The following is a 22,725-nucleotide window of genomic DNA, read 5'->3' as shown; positions in this document are numbered from 1 at the left end:
CCCCTGTGCTAAAAGTGCAGTAGAAGTTATTTGCACCCATCACCACAAGAGCACAGCTTTGAGTCACAACCAGCTCTTTGTCCCTCACAGGACTTCGCAGTTTGGAAGTCCTTCAGATGCTCTACGTCAGCATAGAGATAAAAGTCATAGAATCACAGAATCATAGAATATCCCGAGTTGGAAGGGACCCATAAGGATCATCAAGTCCAACTCCCGGCACCACACAGGTCTGCCCAAAAGTTTAGACCATGTGACTAAGTGCACAGTCCAATCTCTTCTTAAATTCAGACAGGCTTGGTGCAGTGACTACTTCACTGGGGAGCCTGTTCCAGTGTGCAACCACCCTTTCAGTGAAGAACCTCTTCCTGATGTCCAGCCTAAACTTCCCATGCCTCAGCTTAACGCCGTTCCCATGGGTCCTGTCACTGGTGATAACGGAGAATAGGTCACCTGCCTCTCCACTCCCCTTCGCGAGGAAGTTGTAGACTGCGATGAGGTCCCCCCTCAGCCTCCTCTTCTCCTGGCTGAGCAGGCCAAGTGACCTCAGCCGCTCCTCATATGTCTTCCCCTCTAGGCCCTTCACCATCTTCGTCACCCTCCTCTGGACACTCTCCAACAGTTTAATGTCCTTTTTATACTGTGGTGCCCAGAACTGCACAAAGTAACTCGAGGTGAGGCCGCACCAGCGCAGAGTAGAGCAGGACAATCACCTCCCTCGACTGACTAGCGATGCCGTGCTTGATGCATCCCAGGATATGGTTGGCCCTCCTGGCTGCCAGGGCACACTGCTGGCTCATATTCAACTTGCTGTCAACCACAACCCCCAGATCCCTCTCTGCAGGGCTGCTCTCCAGGGTCTCATCGCCCAGTCTGTACGTATAGCCAGGGCTGCCCCGTCCCAGGTGCAGGACCCGGCACTTGCTTTTGTTAAACTTCATGTGGTTGGTGATCGCCCAGCTCTCCAATCTGTCCAGATCTCTCTGCAAGGCCTTTCTACCCTCATCCGAGTCCACAACTCCTCCAAGTTTGGTGTCATCGGCAAATTTGTGTTGTCCACCTCAATCAGATAAACATCAGCCCAAGCTTGCCATCAAGACCTATCTGCTGTTAAACCTGAAAACCCTTAGGCCATTCCTAAAAAGTTGCTTTATCCCAAGCTTAGTCATCCTGTGGAGAAGGAGAACATGAGCTCATTTGATAGCTTGGCATGGAACAAATTCCCTAATAGTACAGACTCTCTGAGTCCAAGCAATGCAGATGTTTCCAAGAGAGTGTGATTGAGCAGAAACTGTTGCATGTCAGTACTGTGAATTTCCTGAACTTTACCCTCAAAGGAAAGTGAGGAAAAGTGTGTGTCAAAGTGAGAATGATCCCAATCAGATACTGCATACAGTAGCACTATTTTTGTTGTTGTTTGTTTGTTTTCCTTAGCATTTGCAGGAACATGAAAGTGAATTGCTGTGTTTGTTCAAATGGCACGGAATCTAAAAGCAATTTGTGGTGACAAGGTCACAGAGGGCAAATGAAGGCTTTTTATAACTCCACCGAGGGCTGGTGAGTATATCTATATTGTATATACACAGGGAGAAATATGAAATATTTTACTGTTAATGATACAGCTCAGCTCTATAGAGGATAATGTGTGAAATGATGCCGAATTTTCTAGGCAACCTAACTATTTCCAGGCTTGTCAAACAGAAGCAAGAGCAGCAGAGGAAGAACACAATTTATAAGATCAGAATAAGAATACAACACATGAGAAAAGATCCATGCCTGATTGAATCACAAATTCTGAATCAAACAGAAGAAAGAAAAAAGGAAGATTACCTGTAAACACTTCAGTGATTTTTAATATGTAATTGAAGATGCCACATTTGTTTTAAATGTTAATAACAACAGTTTGCATACACATTCACTCACTCAGTGACCCAAAATTCATTAACATCTGCAGAGGTATTCCTAATATTTCTCAGGGGTTTTAGCTAGACACCTGTTTTATTACAAATATTTTTGCAACCAGAATAGACTGCTACACCTGAGCTGGGACAGAGGTGAAGTCTGGAGCAACAATACTAATATCTGCATCTTTGGGCAAACTGGTCTAGAGCAAGGTGTCCTGGCCCATGGTGGGGGGGGGTAGAATTAGATGATCTTTAAGGTCCCTTCCAGTCCAATGCAAACCTTTCTGTGATTCTGTGGTTCTATAAATCCATGATCTTCTGTAAAGTTCCTTTCATGCCCTTCATGCAGCAGAAGCTGGACTTTGCCTAACGTTTTCTTTTGCAAGGCACCCCACAGGTTCCAGGCAAGAAATGATACCACTCTACTTCAGGAGCATGAGCAAAAGAGTAAACCCAACAGCTTTTGGATGAGTTGTTTTAATACATATGGTTATCACAGCCTGAATTTTCCAATATTAACCTTTCCCTTAGGAGAACAGTTCTCCAAGTAGTGACCATTATGCCAGTACAGTTAACAACCAACAATTAAATGGCTGTGTTTCTTGGGGTATGCTCAGTAGTAGTTACAGCTTGACTCTTCACAGAATCGCAGAATGGTTAAGAACTCTTTGAGTTATTTATAAAAGTTATCACAGCCATAATTCAGACTCTCTGGAAGCCTTCTCAATGTTTTGTTCATTTGTCCTTATGCAAATTTTAATAAGATTGGGACTTGCATCCATTTTTGTTGTTGTTGTTTATTATTATTTTTGTTTTGTTTTGTTTTCTTTTGTATTTTTTTAAGATCACACTCCCCCAAGCACAGTTGTATGCTGGGTTATGTCTAAGATCCTTCAATTTTAGAGCAACATATAGTCTTAAACTATTTTCATCAACTATTATCACAGTCTTCTAGGAATCGTTGCACAGTCCAAATGCACATGGATATATTCTGAAACAGAAAATGATCTGGATCATGTCTTGTCATAAGAGATCAAGGTCTTGTCCCTGGGTGGGGAAAGTCCCCACAGTGGAGATACATGGCTCAGAGGAAATAAAACTAAAGAGACAGAAAAAAGAAAACTAGTTCAATGTGACACACTAGCTTATCACTTGCTGAGAAGATCTCAAAAGACCAGAGATGTTGGTCCTTATATATTTTCTAGAGATTGTCAGGTACAAGCGAAAAACACTGTCATTACTACCATCTATTAGGTGCAATAATGCACAGAGATCCACTCAGGGGACATACACACACTTTGGGGTGTGTTTAGGGGTGTTAATAGTAATGAAGAGAGACCAGACTTTCAGAAAAGTTTGTAACACATCTGTGGTATGGAGAAGGGAACTTCAGCAGAAGTAAATCAGCTAAGCGTCACTGAAACCTACACCAGCTACAAATCTGTCCCAGTGATTCCAGTTGTGATTCATTAACAAATTAGCAAGTTTGAAGGCTTTGTTTTGAAGCTGCTTCAGTAAGAACAGCTAGTGATTTTATCTCATGCTGTGCAATTATTGACCAATTTTAGGTGGGAAAAGGCTTTTAGAGTAGATACAAATGCCATTATTTTGCACACAGTTTTACTAAATTCAAACTTTGGAAAGACACAAAGACTTTAGCATATTGGGAGTTTATTTTTAAAAATGCCTCAGAGTATATCATTCCTCCTCCTCAGAACAGGATGAATTAAATGAAGAACTTGCTGGGGATCCATTATTAGAATCTCTTAAAGGGAACAGTTAGTGTAATATGTCATTGTTTCCTAATGCTGCAATATTTGCATCCTCAGAATACCATAATCATTGAATCACAGGATCATCTAGGTTGGAAATGTCCTTCAAGATAATCAAGCCCAACCATCAATCTGACGTATCGAGTCCCATCACTAAACCATGTCTCTTAGTGCCACGTGCACACATCTTGTCACATACCTCCAGGAATGGAGATTCCATCACTTCCCTGAGCAGCCTGTTCCAATGCTTGACCACCTTCTCCATGAGGAAATTATTCCTAATATTTCATCTAAACCTCTCCTGGCACAATTGAGACTTCTTCCTCATGTCCTATCACTTGTCACCTGAGAAAAGAGACTGACACCTTCCTTGCTGCAACTGGTAATGGTAAAGAGCAATGAGGTCTCCCCTCAGCCTCCTCTTCTCCAGACAAAACAACTCCAGTTCTCTCAGCGGCTCCTCACAAGTCTCGTTTTCTAGTCCCTTTGGCAGCATTTCTATTTTTCTGTGCACATGTTCAAGCAATTCAAGATCCTTCTTGTAGCGCGGGGCACAAAACTGAACACAATATTTAAGGTGAAGTCTCATCAGTGCCACATACAAGGGGGCAATCGCTTCCCTAGTCCTGCTGGCCACACTGTTTCTGATACAAACCAGGATGCTGTTGGCTTTCTTGGCCACCTGGGCATACTCTTGGCTCATGTTCAGCTGGCTGTTAATGGCACCACCAGGTCCTTTCCTGCTGGACAGCTTTGCAGTCACTCTTCCCCAAGCCCATATCACTACATCAGGTTGTTATGATCCAAGTGCAGGACCCAGCACTTAGCCCCTCTGAATATCATGGGATTGGACTCAGCCCATTGATCCAGCCTATCCAGATCCCCCTGCAGAGCCTTCCTACCCTCAAGCAGATCAATAGTCCTGCCTAACTTGGTGTTGTCTGTGAATAATAAAGATAACAGCAGTGGGAGCTTTCAGATATAGCACAAGTTGGATACTTTGTGCATCAAAACTAACAAATAGTGGTGTCAATTAAATTAATGTTAAGGTATATCCTTACCATCTATCTTCTTTCTCTCTGCTTAACAGAAAATGAGAAAAGATAAGAAATTTTTAGTAAGTAAACTCACTAAAAATATACCATTTCTGGAGGAGAAAGACTGAGATTTTGCCAGCTCCTATTCATTAAGGTCCGAACATAGTCAGGAACTGAGTTTATTTGACCCTAATTTGAAAACCCTGAAAACAGCCAGAAAATATTTCTCAGAATTGTGTCCTGATGTAAAGCTAAGCTGTCCTGACATTAGAGGCACCAACCCTGCTAATACTGCACAGTTATTATTCTATATCTTAGATATCCTGTTTAGCAAACTTGCTGTCTCTTATGGAGAAAAAATGGATAGTGACTGAAATTCCTAGGTACCTTTCAAATATTAGAAAGATCGGAGTTTTAAAGATTTTATTTTGCATGAGAAAATCCAGAAGAACATGCTGCTTTAGCTTTTCCAGCTTGACTGTCTGGAATATCACTCTGAACTAACATCCATCTCATTGCTTTGTCTGTATGTGCAATTATACGCATATCTGATATTTGAAACATTAATTCCTCATCTCAGTAATGCAGTAAATTTCTTAACTTCCAGAAATATGTACTCGAGAAAGTTTGGGTTTTGTGATTCTTAGGTTGTCCGGCACACATATTAAAAGGGGAAATGCAGTTTCTGTGATATTTGTTAAAGTAGATTTCTCTCTGAAGTCAGCAGATGGTCACTTCAGTCTGGCGCTGGTATTGCTTTTGACTCAGTTTTCTGTTCACTCATACATTAAAAAAAAAAAAACTCACACAAAACAGTCAAGTTATCCAGTCTAGTATCAGAGGTATTGTGATGCTCCCAGCTGATGTTGGGTAAGTGATTATCAACTTGATTACAGCTAACTGCACTTTCATGCTTTTAATTTCCGGGGTTTCAGATCTGGGCCATTTTGACAGAATTGGTTGTAAAGCAACACCATGAGAGTTACACAGCCAGACCTGAAATTGCAATACTTTCTAGCAGAGGAACAGGGTCATGTTAAGAAAAGGGTGTGGAAGGAGGGATATAACCTCTTAAACAGGCTCAGTCTGGACAATATGCCTGATGAGAGCCTGCCTTCTAGCAAAGACACAGCATCCAGCAAGCAGCACTCATCCCTCATCGTGACTTGGAGCTGGTCATCTCAAAGTGAAGGGGACATTTAAAGTCTTGGTCTTTCCACAGCTCCTCTTGGACAGCTGAAGTCAAGCAGGCAGTGAATGCTACAGAAATCAGTGTCTCCAGGGCTTTCGGACATGATGGAAAAGGTTGATCTCGCTGCTTTTAATTTCAGTGTAGATTTTTATGCCTGAGCCTTGGTCTCCCTTCTACAGTACGTGAAAATAAACGGGACTGTTGAGGGTACAGTCAGTCTGATCTATTTTATCTATCTATTGTAGGAGGAGATGAATCATGTCTTAGACTTCACTAAGTTAATTGACTCACTCTCCATTCATTGTAAAGAAAGTTTGGAAGGGACAGAGTTCAGATGTAGACACCTACACTGTAAATATCTACATAGCAGTAAATGATTCCTCCATCTGGTTATGCAGTCAATAAGGAGTAGTCCGAACCTACTGAAACATCTCTTGCAGGTATTATGATCTCATTTTTTCTTCTGACTATGTTATAAATCTGGATCAGGCAATCTAAGGGTAATAATGCCCCAGAAGACTCTCTTTTCCTCTGACCTCAAGATGCAGAGTCTACACGTCAGTCTACACTCGCATCCCTCACACAACCGTTGTGTGCCATTCATGTGTTTTCACATTCACACTAAATTTCCTTTCAGTTACATCTTTTCCAGGCTGAAGAATCCTAGTCTGTTCTTGAGATCATTCTGCAGATCCAAGTTGTTAACTTTGTTCACATTGTTACTGTTCTCTGACTCTTTCCTGGTTTTAATAGGTTTTAATATAAATTAAATTACACACAGTTCTTTCTGAAATCATTCTGTTCTCCCTATATTTCTTTTAGTCTGTTCTTGTGGAGTCTTTTGAAATTTCTGCTTGTAAGCAGCCCACGAGGTAATTTTAGTGAGAGTAGAAGGCAAAAAGGCAATGCAGAACATGGACACACACAAACAGAAATGTGGTTAGGAAAGAGTAACACATAGGTCCATATAACTGCACTTGCATTATTTCTGTAACACTGCTACCTGTGGGAATACACACTTATATACACAGGCCCCTAGTCAGAGACTTGGAATGATATATTGGATAGAAATTTCAGGAACAGCTTGTTTGTGCTTGTTTGTCCCTAGATATTCCCTTCCTAATCACCAAGTTAATGGCTTTGGAATTGGGGTTTTTGCTACAATAATGGGAGGATTAAAGGGACATATTTCATAAATATATATGTATATGACAACAAGTTTTTCAACCACTGATTCTTCACTAGGCACAAGTTCTGGGATGACAGCTCCAACGCTGTCTACATAAGAAAAAATAAGAGCAAGCTAATGGAAAAAAAAAGTAAAAAAAAAAAAAAAAGTCAGGGAGCAAGCTCATCTAAACGTCCCTGAAAGTTTCATGAGGAGAACCAAGGAAAACTGGGGTCTTCTGGGGATTGAAGACAGGTTCAGGATGTACCCAGGAGAGGAGCTCCTCTGAGAAAAGCTAAAAAGAGTGCAGAGGGAGTAAGGCTGTCTATTGCCATCTTTGGATCCAGGGCTGGGTGGGAGTTAGTGCCAAATTCCAGCTGACAGCTGAAATTGCAAGTTCAGTCTATTACAATGAGCAAGAAGGGAGCTACAAACCAGCCCTTTCCATTGAGATATCATGATACAAATAAGAGAAGCAGACAGGAAAGGTGATTATTGAGAAAAGATTACAACACGTGTGAATCTATGGCTCAAGAGTGATCCTGGCAGGCTGAAATGGGGAGATAATTAAACATAATCCTGAGCCTGACTGTATGATGTGGACATTATTTTCATGTCAAAAAGGCAGAAGAATGGTAGAGTTTTTGATTGGGACTTGTAGGACAAGTAGAACAATGCAGCGCCAAAGAGGACATGGTGGGATATGGGATGTGGTTTGGGGGGATATTTGGAAGCTTTTTATATCCTCCTCTGTGCTGACAGACCAAATGTTTCAGTAACTGAATATTTTTCTTGTCACATACCCTCAAGTGTTGCTCATAAGCAAGAGTCTACAAATTCTTAGCTGCAATAAATGAGCTCAGAAGAAACAGAGAAATTGGGCAGAGGAGATGCTGAAATGTTCCCAAAGGCACCCAGGGTCCTCTAAAATGATGAAGCCTAATATATTGACTAAGAGAATGGAGGGTGATCTGGTCCTGGCACAGGTAAGGGAGCCCTGAGAGAGAGACTTGGTCAGTGCTGATATCATAATAACAGTAGCAGACACTCAATAAATATTAGCTGCATCAGACAAGATCATTAAGAGGACCAGCTTGAAGCTCAAGCCAGCAAACTATATATATATACATATATATACATATATATATATTTTTTTTTTCATTTGGTTTACTAGAAGAAGGATTACACCTGACAACTGTGTGGAAATCCATAGTAAAAATTCTGTGAGCTCTGTGAGATATATCTGAGAGGCCAGCAAAGTATTTGGGGGAATAGTTTTAAGTGGAACTGAGTGAGAGAAATAAGGCACTATGAACTTGAAAATAAATAAATAAATAAAAAGACACCAACCAACCAAACAAAAAACAACTCAAGCCTTCTCTTAAAATTCTAGCAGAGAAAAGAGTAGGAATCCAAAGAGGTGCAGGGAGAAAAAACAGGGTAACTTACCCATGCTGAACAGTTTTTTTGGCAAAGCTGAGGCTGAAAAAGGAAAGAAATAGTTCAGGGAAAAGAAGAACACAGGTCATCTATAGACATGAGGGAGGAGATCAGTTGAGAAGGTTTTATAAATGCCATACATATAAATTTACAACACTGTTTTGTGGTACTTTTACCTGAGAGGTTGACATATTGATTTTCCAGAGTATGTAGCAATCTGGTATACTTAAAGGCAAATTCCAATGAGCTTCTGCTGTACCTGAAAAAGCTCAGCCAAAAGTAAATCTGTCCCCAAATGTCACTCTCTCCATTCAGAAAACGAAGAAGATGAAGTCAGCAGCAAATATTGAATCCAAGCAATGTGCTCAGTGGCAGAGGCAGGGAAACCATTCCTTCCTTCAGGATAGCTTCCAGTTCCCTATACGTGGAGGCCAACCCCTCTCTTCCGGTACACTTTCCTTATCCTGTCACTTCATTTAAATTCCATTTTCTGTGAATAATGCTATGAGCATCACACAGACAAGAGCCCCTTTAAGTACCCTTTAAGTACCCTGATATATCCCCAAACTTGATCCATCAGTTCCCCACTGAAGAGGGCACAGACCTTATCGAAGAAATTTTGAAGTCATCTGATTACAAATAATATCATAAAGTAAAATTAAGCTGCCAGCATAGGCAATGAGGCCTACACCTGCATGTCTACAATTAGGAGCTGATGCCCATCCCCACTGATGGCAACGCCATGCAGACTGATGGCACCTGCATTCAGTACTGCACCCAAAACCTCACTTGATGAGTGACTCTCCTGCTCCATCACCTTAATAATTTAATTATTTCTATCCACTTTATACACATCAAACCTATTTTGTCCCTTCTCCAAACCGTTACTCAATCTTTTTTTTAGCAACCCCCCATGAGATTCTGCTTTTCTGCTTTCTATTCAAGGGTCTTCCTCCTTCTTCTAAGAGCTGAGCACCACCAAAACATTTGACAAACCACCGGAAAAACAACAACAACAACAAAAAAAGTTTCCTTTCTGGATTCTAGTAGGACTTCATATGAAGAAAGTACATGTGCAACCTCTATGGAGTTCATTTAAGGATGGTGGGAGTTTACTGACTACTCAGTGAAAATGGAGTACCTAACAGCTCTGTTCTGCTCACAGAGAGCTAAGAAATTGTCTGAATATAATTATTTTTCCATGGATTTTCAGATAAAAAAGTCACACACACAGTCACACACTCAAAACAGCAAGTTTCTTGACAAATTCCAAGCCAGCACAGACTGCAAAAACTTATTAACAGTATAGCCAACTTTTTTTTTTTTTTTTAATATTGAAAAAAGCAATGCATTTTCCTCTAACTTTCCTGCTGAAAACTGTTACTGTATTCCTGGGTGGAAATATAAAAAAAAAACAATCAAAGTCAACCAGACAAAACATCTCAGCTTGAAGCAGAGACCTGGGAAAAAATAAAACTAAGAATAATAAAAAAAAATCCCTTCACACTCATTATAAAAAATCTTAGAAAGATTCTAAGAAATTGAAAAGCAACAAATATTGTATCTTATTGAATAACCTTAAGCACAAGATGTGTTTCTTATAATAATGACAAATTAAACTTCTCTTAAATGTGCTTAGGATGCTGTTGTTGATTTTTCTTAATATCCCCACTGAAAAAAAAAATAATATATATATATGTGTGTGTGTGTGTAGAATGCATAAAATTTTAAATATATTTCAGTTATCCAAATTAATAAAGAAAAAAAAAAACAACTTTGTTTTCCAAAATAGAAAAAACTCTGATTAAATTACTGAAGTCTGTAACCAGCAAAGCGATGTTTCAAGCAAGCCGGCACTTTGTTCAAGATATAAGTCAAATTAGTGGAGGAAAATGTATTTACCAGCGAGGAAATCAGAAAATTTCCTTCAGGAATTATGACCATGGAATTAATTGCAGGGATAATATCCTTTTGGTTTCGTTCGCTTTGCAAGGAGAAGCAGCTTCTATTTTATTCCATCACAGCAGGGTCATTAATAGCAATTTTTTAACTCTAGTTAGATTTCTTTTAGCCTTTTGAGACGTCCTAGGGATTCTTGGCTATTTTCAAAATGATTTTGACTAATTGCATTAGGCCCCATGTTGGAATCTTAAATGTATCGTAAATAACTGGCTTTTTCATGTAAGGATATTACACGTTGCAGTTTCCAGACCAAATTTAATGACATTTGGTTGTTGATGTTTTATTAATAACCACAGCTGCAGCAGTAATTCACTGATTCATAACGATTTCAAGGGAGATACCTGTTACATCCAATCTGAGAGTTATGCCTTCACCTCTTGGATGATACCAACATTGTCAGTTCACACACACACCTTCTCATATATCAGTATATCCACCCTCTTGGATTGATAGTGCCCAAGCACAGAGGACAGATTTATGTAGAGAGATTCAAAATCTCCTCACAAGCTATTTCAGCGTCTCATTGATGCGATCTGAATGGGTCATCACACGGGGAACCTGCCATCCAGCTCTCAAAGAACAAACTGGTTCTCTTCATTCCAGAGTGAATCCATTGGACTGGAGATGCATCAAAGCTGGCAACTAGCAGTGAGATCGAAAGACACATGAGCTCAGGATGCCAAAATCTGCTCTGATATTTACTCTTCTTTCAGAATAGAGAGTTTTCCCAATTCTTTTCAGAATAGCAGAGAGGATAAAAAAATTTTTCTTTCTCCAGCTCCCACACCTTTTTTATATTGATTTTAGGATAGGTGCCCTGACAGGCACAGTATCCTGAAATATGAGGTAGTTGTACAATGTACAAGTTGGGTTTCCATTGCATCTTAATCACCCATGCTTTTCTGAAATGCATAGAAGAACAGCAGTAGCCACCTTCGTGTGCTATATCTTGAAAAGGAAGTTGGTAGTCTGTAACTGGCTCACAGAGATGCTTTCTTTATCAATACTTGGAATGCACCTGTAAAAAAAATGTTCATTGCAATAGAGTACACCAGCTACACATATGCACTGAGTACCTGCATATGAGCTCATCCCCAATCTTTCTTTCTCCCGATCCTTTATGAATGGGGCAAATTGCCAATGCAATTAAAACTTTGGCTCCTGTGTCATTCTTGTTCCTTTTCCAAATGGTGAACTGCTAGACTAATCAAAATTCTGGCTGTTACTGCTATCAAAAAATATAATTTCATAAACAAGTCACCTTCCCAAGAGAAAGGAGAAAAGGCTGATGGGCTGCAGATATGTAAGGTCATCTCAATCAGCATTCTAGTGCATGCGGGAAGCAGTGACCTTTGCAATAAGTCAAGGACTTTGAAAACTTCCACTAGGAAGAGGATAGTGCTTGAAGTACAGATGTATCGGCTATTCAGAATAAAATGAGTATCTGTCTGTAAATGCGTTCCAGCTTGTCTTGAAAGATCATTTCAGAAAGTCCTGCTGGTTAAACAAAACTAGAAATTCCTTCCTTTTGGATCCTCTGAGATGGTACTATTCAAAACCATTGCAGAATGTAGAATATAACTTTAATTTCAGGCATTGATCTGCCTATTGTACTCAGGTTTGGAGAAAGACATATTTATGAGGGAAGAACATGCAAGGCTTTTTGAGCTTTACTTAGCTACAAAATCTCCTCACTCGTCACACATCATGTTATAAAGATGTTCAGAGTGTCTCTTTCATAAGTCAGAGTTCCCTTTTTCAGTATGTGCTAAGGATCTTCATTTTACATTGCCTCCAGTCATTCGGAGGTTCAGAACTGAAAGGTAGAGCTGTAAGACTTTAAGAGGCACAGGAATGCCTAACTGAATGTGCAAAATCTCTGAAATACTTTGGATGATTTACCATCAGATTTCAGCATGTCTTGAACTTAATTTTGGTGCTTTGCATCTGAAAGATAAAGTTTGTCAGTTCAGGTATGAAACAGGAGAAAAAAAAAAATATATATATATATATATCTCGAAATGAGTCTGCTCCTCATTAAATATTCTTCAGCTCTGCCAAAATGTCTTTTGCATGCAGCCAAGAGGCTAACTGGGAAATTTCCTCCTACCTGTGATTACAATAAAATAAATGAAATTACTTTCACCAGCAGCTTTACAATTGGATACCCTGCATAGCAGCTCCAAGAGAGAAGTAAAATCCAGTCTTGTAAAGGACCATTTTGATCCACCTAAAAAGACTGTAAAATCATCTCCCTCAGCAGCCACCAAACTCCAGGGCTGGTTTGCTGCTACCTTTTCAGTGCCAGTCCTATTATGTGGAACATAACACTACTAGCTTTTACAAATGTCTGCAGATCCAAAAACTGATGCCCTGGTGCTGGCTGGGGGCTGCATGGCCTCTGTGGGCAGAGGCCGGGACTACCCAGTGCTGGATACAGTTCCATGGCAGGGCCCAGCTGAGCCCAGCACCAAGCTGGCGGCGCCTCAGGGAAAACAGATTTCCGAAAGGGCAGAGCGGGCACAGGCCGAGGAGGAGGCCCAGGGCGAGGGAGAAGCAGCAGAGGGCCCAGGCCCCAGGAGGAGGAGGGCAGGAGGGGCTCCAGGCCCACAGGCAGCAGGGATTCCCCGGCAGCCCTGCAGAGCCCCCGCTGGAGCAGATCTCCACCCTGCAGCCCGGGGAGGGCCCACGCCGCAGCAGGGGGACATTTGCTGAGGGAGCTGCGGCCGTGGGGAGCCAGGAGGGCTAACTTCATCTTAGGGTGAATCAAGCACAGCATAGCTAGTCAGTCAAGGGAAGGGGTTGTCCCACTCTGCTCTGTGCTGGTGCAGCCTCACCTAGATCATTCTGTGCAGTTTTGGACACCATAATAAGGACATAAAACTATTACAGAGTGTCCAAAGAAGGGCTGCAAAGATGGTAAAGGATCCAGAGTGGAAGACATATGAGGAGTATCTGAAATTGCTTGCTTTGTCCAGCCTAGAGAAGAGGAGACACCTCATGGCGGCCTGTAGCTTCCTCATGAAGAGGAGAGAGGGAGGCACGAAGCCTGCTGGAGTACAAGAAGTGTTTAGACAACGCTCTCAGTTATGTGGTTTAATTTTTAGGTAATATTGTGTTGAGCCAGGAGTTGGACTTGATGATCCCTGTGGGCCCTCTTCCAACTTGGGATATTCTATGATTCTATGATTAAGACTGAAAGGGGAAGGTTGTCATTCCACTGCCTTGGGCTTTAGATCAAACCTCACATACTCACACCCTGGAGATGCCCATTCTTTTTCCAGTTCTATGCCATAACTAGTAAAATGTCTTACTTGAGACCCCACAGTGTAAATAAAAATACCAATTGTATGGACTCTTAAGGAAGCGAGTAATTATGCATCAAAGTCTGTGGTGAAAGCAGGACTCTCAATTTTCATGATATTATTAAAAACTTCTTAAATGTGTATTTAGATATATTAAAAGTAAACATTGAATCTCATTGCATAATTAATACAAGCCTTAAGCAAGAAATTTTGGGCAAATTCTAATTTTTCTTGGCACACAAGAAGCACTGAAGTTTCAGGAGACAAAGCTTTTCAATTCGTACTTTCTGGGGCTGAAGAGGAATCTCAGACATGAACCTGTTGACACATTTCTAGCAGCTGTAATTGATGACTGTGGCTCCCTCTTCTACACTGCACCTTCAAAGCAATCTGCGGTAATAGATGTGCTGCTGAAAGCACAGACCTCTGATGATGTATTACTTACCCGCTAAAGGTTGTCACGAGAGGGCAGTAGAAAAAGAAATACTTTTGTAGTTCTCTAAAAGAGCCATATTCAGTTTGGGTTCAGAAAGTCATTTGATAGTGTTCTTCCCCCTTCTTTATGTACTTTTTATTAAAAAAAAAAAAAAAAAAAAAACAGCTTCAACTGATGCTTAAAAAAAAAAAAACACATTACTAAGAAATACATTATATGACATGTTTTGACATTTAACTATATGCTCAATGCACTGCTTTTACCTCCTTCCAGAACTTGGAAAATACACAGTAATATTCTAGTCCCAGTGAGTGGGCTAGTTTAAATGTTAAGACAGTAACTTCTGCTAATAGATTTCAAATCTCCACTTTGTCAAAGCAGTTCCTGTCTGCTTTGACAAAAAGAACATTAAAAAAAAAAAAGAAAAAAAAATCAAAACCAAACCCAAACACCCAACCCAACCTAACCCAACCCAAACAAACAAATAAATAAATAAATAAAAACACATACACACACATGGAGGGCAAAGATGTATCTACCTTGAAGTAAAACACCAAGTTTTACAGATGTAGGAATTCAGACATTTATATATTTCAGTATTTTAGGATTTTGTCAGTGATGAGGGAAGGCAATCTGTAGTCCTCTTTTACTCTTAACTTTTTCTTCCTCCCACTGTAAGTCTATACCAAGCAATCAGTTTGACCTAGCTTCCAGACCTGGTTGCAGGAGATGAACCTGATCTTTTAACTTAGGTCCAACTCTCACGCACATGGTAAAGAAAAATAGTTTGAAGGATCAACATAATCACACAGCTACTCTGTGAGATGTGCCAAGTTCATCTATTCTCAAATACAGTCTGAATAATTCTGTTCTGCAGTACAGGCAGTCTGAAAAACAGCAATAAGGACAGCAAGGCTGATAGCATGAGGCCACACAGCATGTGTCCTTGCACAGTGGAGAGCAGCCATCAGATTTTAACATTTGAATAGCAATTTTAAGCAAATTGGTCCTGAATCTTTAGACCAAAGTGTATGTCTCCTCTCCTTTGTGAAGAGTGACTCTCCCTGATTTTGTCAACTACCTATCTATCACAGTGGTGAGTAGTTACAGACAGAATATGCTCAGTTACCAAAGCAGAGCTGAGAATAATATTCCCAAAGGATTTCCCACACAGTCTGAAATGTTCTAAGCAATGAAAGTTCTTTTGGATATAAAAGAATAATAGTCCTAACAGTCTTTACTTCTGAGAAATGTTCTCATATTCAGCCCTCAGCAATTTGTTTTCATGTGCCTTTCTTTCAATGTGGAGTAAGAACTGTACTCTTTAAGAAATGTTTAAGTAATGTTATCAGAACTATCAGTGGTATTTTGTTTTGTTTTGTTTTGTTTTATTTTTTTTGGACAAGTGAGACATCACTACCAAGTTCATCTGTCATTAGAAGTTAGCCAGGCAGTATGATTTTTCTGGCAAATAATAGCATACCAGCTCCGGAACTTTTACAAATTATATCTTATAATTAGGTTTCAAGATAATTACTAGAAAAATAATTAAGATGTTATTCTGGGACAACGGCTGGAAACCAATGAGGTATACAGATGTTGCTATATTTTCAGTATACATGGCAGGTTAACTCTTTGAAGGTGGATTGAATTTCAACGTGCATACAACTGCTTTAGCCTGAACTGAGAAAAAATTCAAAAGGTGCATCACACTGAGGATCAGTATTACTTGAACTTAATATATTAGCATTATTCCATTGTTTTAATAATTGTCTTATTAAAACTTACATTGAACTTATATACCAAGAACTCTTAAACCAGTTCACACTGAAGAGAAGGAATAATGATTTTCTTTGTAGGGAGAAAAAAAAAAAGCAAAAAAAAAAAGTTTTGACTACGTAAATTTCACTGATTTATATCAGTTGATGAGGTGAGAAACAGGAGGATCGCAGTAAGGCAATTATTCATCTCAAATTCAGTATCCCTGAAATACAGTGATTCACAGACTCAGTATCCTGTGGCACAGAATAAGCCTCTGGCTCTGATAAATTTGAATCAAGACTGGAAAGCATGTTAAATGAAGGATATTGAGTGGTTACTGCTGAACAAATGGAGTTTGAAACCTGTGTTCACAAGGACAACGATTTAGAAAGGTGAATCTGCATTATGCAGTCAGGGTATCCATGCATGTTGAACACATTAATGCTCTACTCTATGCTACTCAGAGTTTTCCCTCTGGGGAATTTTTGACTTAGATATTGGGTGGTGCAGTATTACAATGGAAAATATCTATCACAATAATTTTAAGAGCAATACAGATTTATATTTTTTTCTATGCAACTGAGAAAATTACCTGAACATAAATAATTTCAGACCTCCTTGAAACATAGCTGTTCTGTATAACTTAGCTGTTCTCAGACACTTTGTTTAAGAGAGGAGTGAAATAGTGAAGTTGGTGCAATAGATGTCGCATATGACTTTTCCTCTTATTGAGAATATGTTGTGTGACAAAATACAAATAGGTTCCATACTTTTTACAGATTTGCACTGAATCAAACACATTGTTCCTTTTTTTTTCTTTCTTTTTTTTTTTTTTTTCTCCTGTACAATGAGATACAGAGATACAAAAGGAATTAATGAATACTTATAAATCTTCCATTTAACAGCAGGGATATTAAGAAACTATAAACTGATGTTCAGTCTCTGTGCCTGATGAGGAGACAATATTGTTTTCACAGTCCGTTATTTCACAAATACAAGGTTTAGACATCTGTGACCACAAATCAAGCAGTAGCTCACAAAAGCAACAACTCCTTTTGCTAGGCTTCAGAGGCTTAAAAAACAATAAATAAAAATAAAGATTACAGGAAATTAGGTAATTTGTCCTCCTCTGTTCATGTAGATTGGGGATAATTCAGTGCCCTTCATCTTGAGAAAGCCAAGTTGGACTACACAATTTTATTTTCTCTCCCGCCAAACCAAAATCTGAAACAAGTAGAATCTGGCATGCAATAGGAGTCATCCAGTGCCCACAATGGACATTGCAGAAAATAGAAGATAAGGATTAAGGCTGCCTTGTTACTCAAAGGTCCTGTGCTCAGATCTTTGTGAAACTGCAAGGAAAGTAACCCATGCTCTCTGTCACGTTCTCCACAGGACAATGTTTCCCAAATTTAGATTTGACAAACAATTTAATCATACCTCAAGTCCATGAATGGTAAATGTCAAAACCCTGCAAGAGTCTTCTTATAAAACATTACAGCTCCAGCCGGAGGATCCAGCTTTTACATTGCAGGTTTAGCTGCTCTGAATCAGGCAATTAAGATGGATTGTGATTATGCCTTCTTTTTGACCTTGTTTTGTCATCAGTGTTCTTTAACTGAATGAATGGAGATCATTACGACCCAGAAAATAACTGCTTGACTAATAATGCACAGCCTTTCTCTGGGACCAGCAATGAATGTTAGGAAAATAAGTAAAAGTCTTTGACAAAGAGAGGAGGATGCTTGGATACTGAAGTGATAAAAAGCGATTCTTGATATAGTGGCCATAAATGAGGAGATGGGACTTCTCTGGATACCTGCCTCATTTCTATTAAGTGAATAGACATAGTTCTCAGTCATTCAAGTACAAGTGAGCAGTGCAGTCATCATCCCCACCCTGGAGGAGACACTTACCATACAACTGTCAATAAACAGAGAAATGCAAAGACAGTTCTGAATTCAGATCAGAGAAGACCGATAAACTCATTGTATACCTGATTTTACTCAGTAGGATGATAAATAAGAGAGGACAGAATGACAGAATGTGAATGTTACACAGAAGGCGGACTATGCTATTTCATTGTTCCCATTTCAGCACATATAACAATATATATATATATATATATATATACGTGAAACTGAAAGCTGGAAAATTGGGAACTGATCAAATATGTTTTTTTATCTAGTGCATGATTGACCTGGGGATTCTGTTGTATGATACAAATGTGATGTCATTTGCTTATCAGGACACAAAAGGCATGTGGGATACTCTTAGCATTGATGTATATATTTTATTTTATTACATTTCATATCAACAGAATACAAACATTTTTTTTATTTTATTTTTTTTCTTGTCAGAGATATAAAGAGTGAAGCTGAATTGTAGCTAGTGCATTGTAGACACACAGAATGCAGGAAAAGCTTCTAATTATTCATTTGGTTTGAACCAAAATTTGAGCAAGATATTTAAATAGATAAACTAAAGTAATCTTTGACAATGATTACTATGTTAAATATAGCTTATGTATATAGCTTAAGTTAATTTTAAAGGGAATTGTGCTCCTGCTTTGCATCACTGCTTCACAGCCTTGTGTCTAAGGATAAATACCTGTCAGTGCTATATATCAGGTGTACCCATTTAAAACATGCAACGCGTCTCTAAGTTAATATTACCACTTTTCTTTAGCTTTTCCTTCTGTTTGGATGAGACAGCTCAGCTGGATATAAAAACTTCTAAAATCACCGCAAATCCTAACCTAACTAAATCACTCATAATTTGGCACAAACTTTTCAAAATTTTTTGAGTTGTTAGGAAACACCATCTTATGTAAAGTTATATACCTGCAGTCAGAACTGTGTTTTGACAGATATGATATTTTTTACTGTTCACAATTGAAGTGATGATGGGAAACATAGAAAAATTTTCACAACATTTAGAATCATAGAATCATAGAATTTATTTAGGGTATAAAAAGATTACCTGTCTTCTTAAACTCGCTTTATGTCTAGGAAGTTAAAAGGCACTTGCCTGTTGCTTCTTCTACTGTGATCTGGACCAGCCTAAGGACATAGGCCCTTCTAATAAGCTAGGAAAAAAAGAAATGATGATAAAATAATTTATCTTTGCTGTTGAAGTCCAAGTTCCACCCATTTACAATTCAATGTTCAGTCTGAGTAAGTTGCTAGGCTCTATCTGCAGTCAGTGCAAGAGATGAACATATCCAAATGGCAGCTCATTCCAGCCTCAGACAAGGTGTCTCTCTTCACTGACTATAAAGAGAACTTAAAGGTGGAGTTTAATGTGGGTGTTTTCTGTGTGAGCATCGCCTTTAGAGCAAGTTACTCTAGGTTCCTTTTTGTAGTTGAGGAAAGAGAGTCATAAAGTCAGTAAAATGTAGATGGAATTTATCTTATCTCACAGGAGAAGCCTGCATTTGGAATCACAGTGTCACCCCATAGGCTACACTGGTGTCCTGTCACAGAATCACAGAATTGCATAATGGTTAATGTTGGAAGGGACCTCTGGACCCATCTGGTCTAACCCCACTGCTCCAGCAGGGCGACCAAAAAGCAGGTGGCTTTTGAAAGTCTCCGAAGATGAGACTCCACAACCTCTCAGGGCAACCTGTACTATTGCTCTGTCACCCACACAGCACAGAAGTGCTGCCTGATGTTTAGACAGAGCTTTTGTGTTCCACTTTGTGCCCGTTACCTCTTGTCTTGGCACTAGGCACCACTAAAAAGAGCCTGGCTCTGTCTTCTTTGCAACCTCCCTTAAGATATTTATACACCTGGATAAGAAAAATTGATACGATTCCCCTGCGCCTCCTCTTCTCAGTTCCTCTCCTGCCTAGCTTCCTATCTTCTTGTCCAGAAAGATGTGGATTCTCAAGGGTCTTGGTCATATCTGCTAGCTTTTATAAGTGTCTTGGCTACAGTATGGCATTTCCAGTGGCATTAGATAGCTATACATACAACTTAAGATGATCCCTCCAGATAGAATCTAGTTACAGATTAAGGTACATAATTCAAGTGACTACATGTGTATGTTGTGTCTAAGGTCCTATTGTAATAAATGAGAATATAGTCAAGGGAGGGCAGTTCGTCTCTCCTCGAAGTAGACAACTACCAAATGGTCACCTGGACTGCTCTCTGAGCTGTGCTTATTGGACTGTGAGCTGTGCTTATTGGACTGTCATAGCTTCTGAGGGGAGTGAGTGATGCTCCAAGATGTTTTTGCATTTTCCATTACTTACCGCTAAGGCAGGCCTCACCAGTTGAGAGGCACTCCCTAAATTATATCAGAAATGCCAGCCTTTCTAAAGTTGTTCCAGCCCATTTCTACCAAGCAGCCTTGGGGAAAATCATTTGCAAAATCAGAAGGTTGAAAGCATCATCAGAGTCCCTGGGTTAGTTTGACTGCAGGGGCTGCCTGAGAATTTATATAAACAGGCAGCCGACCCGTTGGTTCAAGGATGGTAATCTGGATAAAAGCCATAGGTCTTCCTAAGTGTAGACACAACCTGTACCCAGCATACATAAATTAGAAGTATCAGATGGGCACAGAGAATTATGAGTTCTAAACAAGCTCAGTGCAGCGCTTTAGCCCAAACCTTGGGCACTAACAGGACAAGCATCTAATCAGGTTAGCCCGAAGGCCACCAAGGAGCATTGTGAGATCAATTGGCTCACTGAGGGGAAAGAGAGTCAGTAAATTACAGATTCCTTTGCTGCTTGGGACATTGCACATTGCTGCTAATAAACGTGCTATGGTGTGAAATATGGTGTGGCATGTGAATAATAATAACTTCGAGCAGAAGAAAGTCTATAAAAAGAAGGGAGGAGTTGTGGGGGAAATGGCTTGAAAACAAACTTTTCTTCTTTTGCATGAACTTGTTTCAGGTAGGTAAATGGATGTCTTGAATTTGAGTGAGTAGACATTTATGTCTCAAAGAAAGAGCACTTTGGTGAGGCTGGCAGAGACCATTATCATAAACAGAGACACTCTGGGATTCCGTACAGTATAGAGCTTTATAAAATGGTTCTTGAATACCAGCTACCAATATGAATTTAAGCTGGAAGATAAATTTTTAAACAGGAAGACATACAACCTGTTGTTAAGGGCACAGAATGATATTGGATTCCACAGTGTTTCAAAATGGCACTTACCGACATTGTTGAAAAGTAACAACATGCACATTTTACTTCTGTTTACCTCGTATTGCTACATTTTTGTTGTTGTTGTTGATGTACATTCAGTGCACTGCATTTTGCTGTGGTCTATTAGATTAAAGTATGTTCTAACATTAAGTATTTTCTCTTTGTGAATATACTCAAAGACCGTGATTAAACCATATCTTAAATTCTTTAAAGCTAAATAACATCTCTCTACTTATGCCAGGAATAATACTCAGAAAGAAGAAAAGAGCACCATGTTTGCTTATTATTCGATATGGATTTTGAATACGACAGGGATTGTGGGCATTTTCAAATTTAGTTTCGTGCATTTAATCTGTTGAGAAAATCATAATACAGGAAACGGGAAGGGAAGGGAAGGGAAGGGAGGGGAAGGGAAGGGAAGGGAAGGGAAGGGAAGGGAAGGGAAGGGAAGGGAAGGGAAGGGAAGGGAAGGGAAGGGAAGGGAAGGGAAGGGAAGGGAAGGGAAGGGAAGGGAAGGGAAGGGAAGGGAAGGGAAGGGAAGGGAAGGGAAGGGAAGGGAAGGGAAGGGAAGGGAAGGGAAGGGAAGGGAAGGGAAGGGAAGGGAAGGGAAGGGAAGGGAAGGGAAGGGAAGGGAAGGGAAGGGAAGGGAAGGGAAGGGAAGGGAAGGGAAGGGAAGGGAAGGGAAGGGAAGGGAAGGGAAGGGAAGGGAAGGGAAGGGAAGGGAAGGGAAGGGAAGGGAAGGGAAGGGAAGGGAAGGGAAGGGAAGGGAAGGGAAGGGAAGGGAAGGGAAGGGAAGGGAAGGGAAGGGAAGGGAAGGGAAGGGAAGGGAAGGGAAGGGAAGGGAAGGGAAGGGAAGGGAAGGGAAGGGAAGGGAAGGGAAGGGAAGGGAAGGGAAGGGGACTATCTGAAGAATATTTTAACTACTTTATAATAGCGTAAGTCTTAGACACATAATAATTTAAGTTACAGAAGACCTCAGGAGGTCATCTATTCCAATCCACAAGCCAAAGCAAGCTGAATCATAGGTTAACTGATATAATATCAGTTAGTCTGACTTATAGTCAAAGCAACAACCCTGTTACAAGGTATACAGATATCCTATAATAAATAGCTAAAACAGGTAAAATTCCACATACATGTTGTTTTATCAACATTTTCAACCTGAAGATTGTTCTATGAGAAAAATGTTGAACCCCTTTTCTTCACTTTCTTTTTTTAACTAAATAAATAATGAAAGAAAAAAAAAAGAAAAAATGATAAAAGGAATGGTCTGAGCACTGAAATTTTACTGAGAGACAGTGAAAGTATTTGTGTAGACTATTTGTCTCTTATGGGGCAGTTATCTGGTTATACACACCTAGCCTAGCTGTTCAGAGGGAAAAAAATTCCTGCTACTACAACTCAAACTGACTAAAAAGAGATCGTGTCAAATATGAAATTAGAAAGAGGAAATGCCAGGTTACTAGCCTTTTCTACACCACTATTCTTCTATGCTATTAGGGATCTTTTTCATATCTGTAAATCTCCGAATGATGCAATGCTACTGACATACACAGTTGCAATAGAACTGGTGGTTGTTGCACAAATGT

At 39.8% G+C, this 22,725-nt stretch overlaps 1 long non-coding RNA gene across 1 annotated transcript; it reads right to left on the bottom strand.

The window, feature by feature from the left end:
- Positions 1 to 4,728: 4,728 nt before the first annotated feature.
- LOC308188818 lies at positions 4,729 to 9,069 on the bottom strand. Its single transcript, XR_013945795.1, has 3 exons — positions 8,687 to 9,069; positions 8,520 to 8,552; positions 4,729 to 8,067 (listed from the first exon to the last, which is right to left on the bottom strand). It is a non-coding gene; the product is annotated as an uncharacterized lncRNA (long non-coding RNA).
- Between the last annotated feature and the right edge of the window lie 13,656 nt (positions 9,070 to 22,725).

Source organism: Anser brachyrhynchus, assembly GCF_964034855.1.
Source record: "Anser brachyrhynchus genome assembly, chromosome: 2".
Classification (NCBI taxonomy): domain Eukaryota; kingdom Metazoa; phylum Chordata; class Aves; order Anseriformes; family Anatidae; genus Anser; species Anser brachyrhynchus.
The sequence above is the reverse complement of the archived record's forward strand: the minus strand, read 5'-3'. Positions and strand labels throughout refer to the sequence as shown.